Source organism: Mus pahari, chromosome 16 (genome assembly GCF_900095145.1).
Source record: "Mus pahari chromosome 16, PAHARI_EIJ_v1.1, whole genome shotgun sequence".
Taxonomy (NCBI): Eukaryota; Metazoa; Chordata; class Mammalia; order Rodentia; family Muridae; genus Mus; species Mus pahari.
The window spans coordinates 13,783,564-13,791,197 of NC_034605.1; positions in this window are offsets into that span (position 1 = coordinate 13,783,564).

Here is a 7,634-nt window from a genome sequence, read left to right on the forward strand (position 1 = left end):
TTGGGTGTCCTGATGGCGGGCTGAGCACAGACCTCCCACGNTGCCCAGTGCCCTGTAGGTCACTGCAGGAAGGGGCATGGCGTCCGTCCTTCCTGGTAAGGGTCAAACTGAGCAGCAGAGGTTGACCGAATATAGCTCTAAGTGAAGGTGCTGTCTTGAGCATCATGGTTTGACCAGTGAAAATGTCCATAGAAGTTTGTGTAGTTGTACCGTACAATTTTATTTTCTTCATTTGTTTACATTCTTATTTATGTTCTGTTTAATATATAGTTTGGTTCTGGCCATCTTAAATGTTGGGCTTACAAGAGGCTATATTGAAGTATTTACAGCTATATGATCTTCATCAGATTTATCGCTAACTTTTTGTAATACAGAAAGTGTCAGACTACAAGTATTAGAGAATAAAGTGTGTCTCAGGCTGGTAATAATAATAATAATAATAATTTGGATGCTTCAAAATAGCTGTAGTCCTCATGGAAGCTGCATCATAGAGTGTTACTTTAATTAACCCTCTACTTCTTAAGGGCTCTAGCATTTTCCAAGGTCATTTGAAGCTGGTGGAGGTGGGAAAGACAGAAAGGATAAATGGCTTTACATCCCAAGTGAAGATCCTTTGAATTTATCCTGCCCATCTGTTAAATAATATCATTAGCCCCATGACTATCAGCATGGACCTGACTGCTGTCTATTATTCTATCATTCTGCTCCACTAATGATTAGTTGCCATGGCTACCAGATCAAGGTTGTCTCCTCTTTTCATCACCTCTTACATTCTCTCTATCCTTTCTTCTATAGGGTTCCTTGAACCTTGGAAGGGGTGATGTATTCATAATCCCTCTTTGAATATTGATGGTAATGCCACCCCAACCTTCATCTGTTCTTGAGATTTTAGCCAGTGACGAATCTATCAGTGACAACCACCTAAAGAAATTTTCTTCCACAAAATAAGTGGAACAGCAGCAGTATTTTATAGGTATCAACACAAATGTTTAGAGAAAGGGCAATTTGACAGGTTCTCTACTCGACCAGAAGGTAGCAGTTGGTTCCATCATGAGGCCTGTGACTTCCCAATCACAAGTTTGTCCTGGATTACAGTACCAGATATGAATTTCCTTTGTGGAGTAGTTCTTAAATCCAACCAGAAATCTGTTGCCACGCCACTATTGCACTAGCTGGCAAGTCTTATCTGACATGTTGATAAGGTTCACACCTGCATGGAGCAGTTGTCAGAAGTACGCCCTCAGCATCTTGGATGGTACCTTCCAGTGACCATAAAAGTCACCCTTCTGGAAGGGACCTTGCAACTCAATCTCAAGTTGATTTCCTCACATACTACAGAGTCTTAAGTGATATCATTTTAGCATCTGGTTCTGACATGCAACCAATAGTGTTAGTGATACTCTGTCATTTTAGGGGTCTCTGTGTCTTCCTGAACGATAATTCACAAGGAATTATCCCACCTCTTGCACTGAAATTTTCATTTGATACCCTTTTGTATTGGGGGGGTGTGGTTTAAGCCCTTTTTCGTGCAGGCAGGATACCACTTTAAAATTATGATTTTTTTCCCAAGTGTTTTTCCAAATCTGTAGGTACTCAGAGGCTAGTGATACCCATGTGATAAAATCTTTGAATTTTTCCACAGAGGAAAGGCAGATGTCCATCTGAAACAGTACCAGGAATGAGCAATGAAAGCAATACGAAAGTAAAATGTTTGCAAGGACCAATACAGGATGAAAAGATTCCATCACGTGCTTCCTCAGAAGAACCCCAGTGAGCTCAGTGCAAGGACGGGAAGGCCCTGCTTTATGTAGATTGCTATTGTCCACATATGTTCCCCATGATCAGGTTTGCCTCTTTCCTGGGGTGTTACCATGGACCTTCTAAGCATCTTCCCACCATCCCCATGGAGCTAGGAGGGCCTGGCTCCACTAAATTTGACACATTTGCCTTTACAGGACCCGAACGAATCTCCTTGCCTTTTGCTTTCTACCTCACAAACACATACTGAGAAGCCCCATATGTCAAGGATTCCACAAGGCCAAGTGACTGAACCTCATGACTGTAGAGAGTTAGAATATGATAGGCCAGAGCCAATTACTTTAGGCTAATTTCAGTTCCTTTGGAAGCCATTCTTCTATGTCAGTCAACTTCTATGTCTGGTCTAATGTCTCTGTTACTATCCAATTCGCTTATAAAAACACTAGCCTTCAGCATTTGAAAGCCAAAGAATGTCACCAGAAAACACTTGGGTCATTTAACAGAGATTTACTTAGTTTGTATCTACCTATTGTCCTCCACCAATGTGTTTGGTAAATGTATATATATATAGCTTTCTTTGTTCTACAACTAATAAAATCATATGTCACTACACATCCACAGTAGAACACATAATTTGAAATAACTGGAATCTCTGTTCCCGGGTGGTGATCACTCATATTTGACTCCACAATAATATCTTATTCCCTTTGAGTTTCATTTTTATGTTGACAGTTCTGTGAGGGCAAATCTGGGCCCCCAAAACAATCTAAGTTCACCAAAGGAGTCACGCAGACAGGCACCAGATAACCAGCATGGGTCCTTGTGCGCAGTCATCTGACATTGCTGCCCCAAGTGGATTGGTGGGATCTTCTTGCTTCTGCTGATGGTCCATTGGATTATTCTGAGCTTGATTTTCAGATATATTCGGGTGCTATTTTGTTGCTTTCAATAAGTGGTTTAAGGCATCCGTTTTGTTGGTGTGCTTGGTGCTTTTCTTCTGCCATCTCTCTGTTGTCTAATTTGATAAAAAGAGGAGATGATTGGAAGGGAAACTAATTTGATATTTTAGCTGCTTCTGTGTTTTATGATTATGTTAACTCATGAGGGTTGGAGAAAAATGGGAAGGCTAACTACTAAGAAGGTGGCTTCCTCCTCCCTCACCGGGAAGCACTTGATGCTGTACGGTTGGGATCCCTTTTCCCCACTCACTCTACTGAAAGTTTTAACCAGTGCAATTGAAGGTCACAAGTGAACAGGCTGCTGTAATTAAAATTTAAAAGCAAGGAAAATCATTAAAGACTTCGATAAAAATAAACAGAAAACTAAGAAAAACTTAGAGGTCATGTCAGAACTAGAGACAAACACTGAGGGAAAAAAAAAAGCCCTCACTTTTCTCACCCCTCTGCCTTCATGTTTCCTTCTCCAGCTTTGCCCAGTCATCCTTCCTCCAATCACAGCAGAATGTGAGATAAAGATGGTCACGGCCCATTTCAGGATCACAGATAGAGAGGAGGAGAGAGCCCATAAAACAGTAAAAATTCTCATTTTTAGCTGGACAGTGGTAGCAGATACCTTTAATCCCAGCATTCAGGAGGCAGAGGCAGGTAGGTCTCTGTGAGTTTGAGGCCAGCCTGGTCACAGAGTGAGTTCCAGGACAGCCAGGGCTACACAGAAAAACCCTATTTTGAATCCCCCCTTTTCAGTTTTGAAAACAATACTCTGCTGATTAATTCTTATTCATTTGGATGTATTTTATTTTTATGACTACTCTCCAGGCTAGGCTAAGACAAGGAGTAGCCTTCAATAACTGTAAAGGGATTCAAAATCATGTCCCTTGACATCAATAAGATTAAACCACAAATCAATAACAGGAGGAAATGTATAAAGGCCAAACATTTGGAAGCTAAATAGCACACTCCTAGGTGACTTACAATTCAAAGATATCACAAAGGAAATTAGCCAAATATACTTAATCAAATGAGGGACACCCACAACATATTGTTAAACAGTGCTGGGGGAAGGAGTCATAATTATAAATGCTCATACCAGGAAGAAAAGGTGAATAACAGATAAAGGTCACCTGAAGACAAAAACCCATGGCTGTTCTCTGTCCTCTACACTCATGTCACAGATGCGCGGCCCTGTACCCACACGCACACGCATACATGTATACATGAAACTTTAAAAAGGAAAAGAGACCTCAGACAAATAAAAAATTTATACCTTAAGAAATCAGAAAACGAAGAGCTAATTAACCTCAGGGGAAAAAAAGAAGACAATGAAGGTTGGAGTGGAAATCAATGGACTGAGAACAAAACTGGATCGGGGAAATCAGTGAGCTTGGAATCAGGCAACTTAATAAAGACTGCAAGGAAACACTCTAAAGGGCAATGAGGTCAGAAAGGCTGGACTGCCCGAGGACAGCAGTAGCGTCTGTTAGGATGGCCACATTCTGGCAGAGGATGTGCACACAGGGACGTGCATGCATTCTGGGTGAAACAAAACCTAACCTTTTTTTTCTTTTCTAATTTGTGTGAGTGAGTTGTGCATGCATGTGTGCATGGGTGTGTTCTCCTGTCTGTAGGGTTCACGTGCACACGTGCAGCAGTGTGCAGAATCTCCCTTGATCGCACTTCAGCCTGACTTGACCTTTTTTTTTTTTTTTTGATTTAGAATCAGTTAACGTTTTATTCATTGTTGACTAGAAAAACCTTACAGTGGTGACATTAAAGACCACCTTATTCTTTAAGGCAGGGTCTCTCAGCCAAACCCAGAGCGCACCATGTCTCCACCTTCTAAGGCTTCGATTACAGGCAGACTGCCCCCTCCCCACACACACACACTAACCTGACATGTTCATGGATTCTGAGGAATCTGGAATCTAGTCTCGTTGTTTATGCACTTTTAAGGCTAAACACATCCTTACCAAACCTCCCAGCAACTGCTTGGGTATCTATTCTAATGAGCTGAAAACATCCAAATGCAAGCCTGTATGGGGATACTTATTAACAGTTTCATTCACAATTGCCAACACCTGGACTGGAAGAATGAGCCCTCCAGGAGGCTAAGTAACAAATTAGTTACATATTTGTACAAATAAGTACAAATACTATATTAGGTTATATGTAGCCAATGGAGTACTAGTCAATGCTAAAAAGAAAGAAGCCATCAAACCACAGGAAGAATTGGATTTAGCTTAAAGTGAAATAAAAAAAAATCAATCCAGAAGGATACATAGCATATAGTCCCAACCAGATGACATTCTGGAAAAGAAAAGGAGGGGTCACTAAGTAAGTTATAAAAATAAACAAGAAAAGACAGGAGGTTGGAGGGGTGGTGTGAAGAGAGGAATCCAGGAGGAGTTGGTGTGGGAGGGGTGAGGCAAACATGATAGAAATACATCATATGAACATATGAAAATCTCAGTGGTTAAGAACACTGGCTGCTCTTATAGAAGATCTGAATCTGTTCCCAGCACACACATGGCAGTTCACAGCCATCTGTAACTCAAGTGCCAGGGGCCCTCTCCTGGCCTTTGGGGTACCAGGAATGTATGTGATATACATTAAAAAAAACGAAGGGAAAACACCCATACACATAGAATACAATAAGTCTATTTTTTTTAATGGAGACAGATTAAAGATCCAAAGTGATGGGCTGGAAATTAGGGAGGACGTCAGAATGGAGAGGCTGACTTGGGAATGTACTCCTCTGGTTGTGCGGAGAAACTCTGACTCGTTAATCGGGTTCATCCCTGATCAACAGTGAAGCTTCTATGTGTAGAACTACAATGGTAAGCATGTGTCGTTATACACCTGTCTAAAGTCAAAATGTGCACCAAGAATTAGCCTTCTCGTAAACTGTTGACCTTGTATGACAGTATGACGTCACTGTAGGTTCACTGATAGTAATAAGTATACCTTACAAAAGCAAGGTGGTAATAACATGGAAGGGAGTGGCATGCATGTGTGGAGAATACATGAAAATGTGCTTTCTCCACTTTTTTTTTATAAATAAAACTTATCTAGAATAATACATTAGCTTTAAAAAATACAAAAAAAAAACCAAAAAGATCTGTATTGTCCTAACATGGATGACATGAGATATTTAAAAATAATGATGGAATTGATAAATCATTAATTGATACAGAGAGGGGGCATAAATGGCTAACCTCAGGAGTAATGTGAATCCATCCCTGTATACCTCTTTAAGGGATGAGCAATTAAAATCTTCTCACAGAGAAAGAATGCAAGCAGGGTGCCCTCACTAGTGAGTTCTACCGAATATTTGAAAAGAAAATACGGGCGGTGGTGGCGCACGCCTTTAATCCCAGCACTTGGGAAACAGAGGCAGGCGGGTTTCTGAGTTCAAGGCCAGCCTGTTCTACAAAAGTGAGTTCCAGGACAGCGGGGGCTACACAGAGAAACCTTGTCTCTAAAAAAAAAAAAAAAAAAATAAAGAAAAGAAAATAGAACAGAAATGTGCCACATCCACTCCAGTAAAGACAGCGTTTCACAGAAACTTAGCCTCCTGGAACCTTGGCATTCCCATAGCACGAATGCTCCAAATTTGTCCCTGCAATAGTGTAGAGGGTCTTGCATGCTTTCTTATAATATTTTACAGAATTGGAGTTAGAAATCTCAGGGCGCCGGGCAGTGGTGGCGCATGCCTTTAATCCCAGCACTTGGGAGGCAGAGGCAGGCGGATTTCTGAGTTCGAGGCCAGCCTAATCTACAAAGTGAGTTCCAGGACAGCCAGGGCTATACGGAGAAACCTTGTCTCAAAAAACCAAAAAGGAAAAAAAAAAAAGAAAAAAGAAAAAAGAAAAAAGAAAAAAGAAATCTCAGGGCAAGCTTAGCAAAGTATACTTAGAATCCTCATTACATTCAGGTATGACAGACTACATTACATATTAGAAGAAAGTTGGTCAGTTCTTCTGACAAATGGAGATTCCCTACAGACACTTAAAAGAGCAACCAAGTTATTCCCATATGCAGGCATTTACAATGGCCTAGAAAGAAGGAGGGTTGTGGCTTAAAGAACTACAGTATTCTATTATTCATGAAAAGGTCAGCAAGAGCAGAACCCCCTGGTGCAAACTTTCACAAGGCTCAGAGGAACAGCATAAATTGTGACTAGGGTGTGAAATCCTCACCTGGCCCCTGTCATTAGCTGACTCTAGATAGGGCAGATCTTATCTCAATTGTAAACATTGCCTGGTTCCTGCCAGTCTTTTTGTAGGCATTTTTTGTTTTGTGTCAGATAACTTCAATGCACCTTGGCTGATGTGTCACCTAACTTCTTTGTCTTCTTCTGTAATATAAGTCTGATGCTCGCTTTGAGACATTACAATCAGATACAGCACTCTCTCTGGTGTCTGTGGCTGTTTTGTCATCCGCCGACTCCTTGCTCACCTGTACCGGTATCCTGGTTCCCCACGGATTGAAGGACCAACTGAGTCCAGTCCATAAGTAGAGAGAAAAAAATACTTTAGAATTCACTACATGAGTATGATACTACTCTAAAATTAAAATAGATAAAAATATCATGAGAAGATTACATTTGTAGTGAATATAGGTATGAGAATATTTTTTTTTTTTAAAAAAAAAAAACAGAACCCAGACACACACTAAAAAAAGATAAGCACCATGACCATGTGCAATTTATTTGAAGAAGCTAGGCTCCCTAGACATCTGAAAGATCAATACAACACAGAATACTAGCAGAGTAAAGGAGAAAAGGCCTATTTCACGTATACATGTAGAAAAGTGTCCCGCGCCAACCGTCTCGCCAGCAAGAACGACGCGGCACACAAACAGGATCCTTCTGTAGCAAAGCTTTTATACTCTTGAGAGGGAGAGCACAAGCTTCCAAAA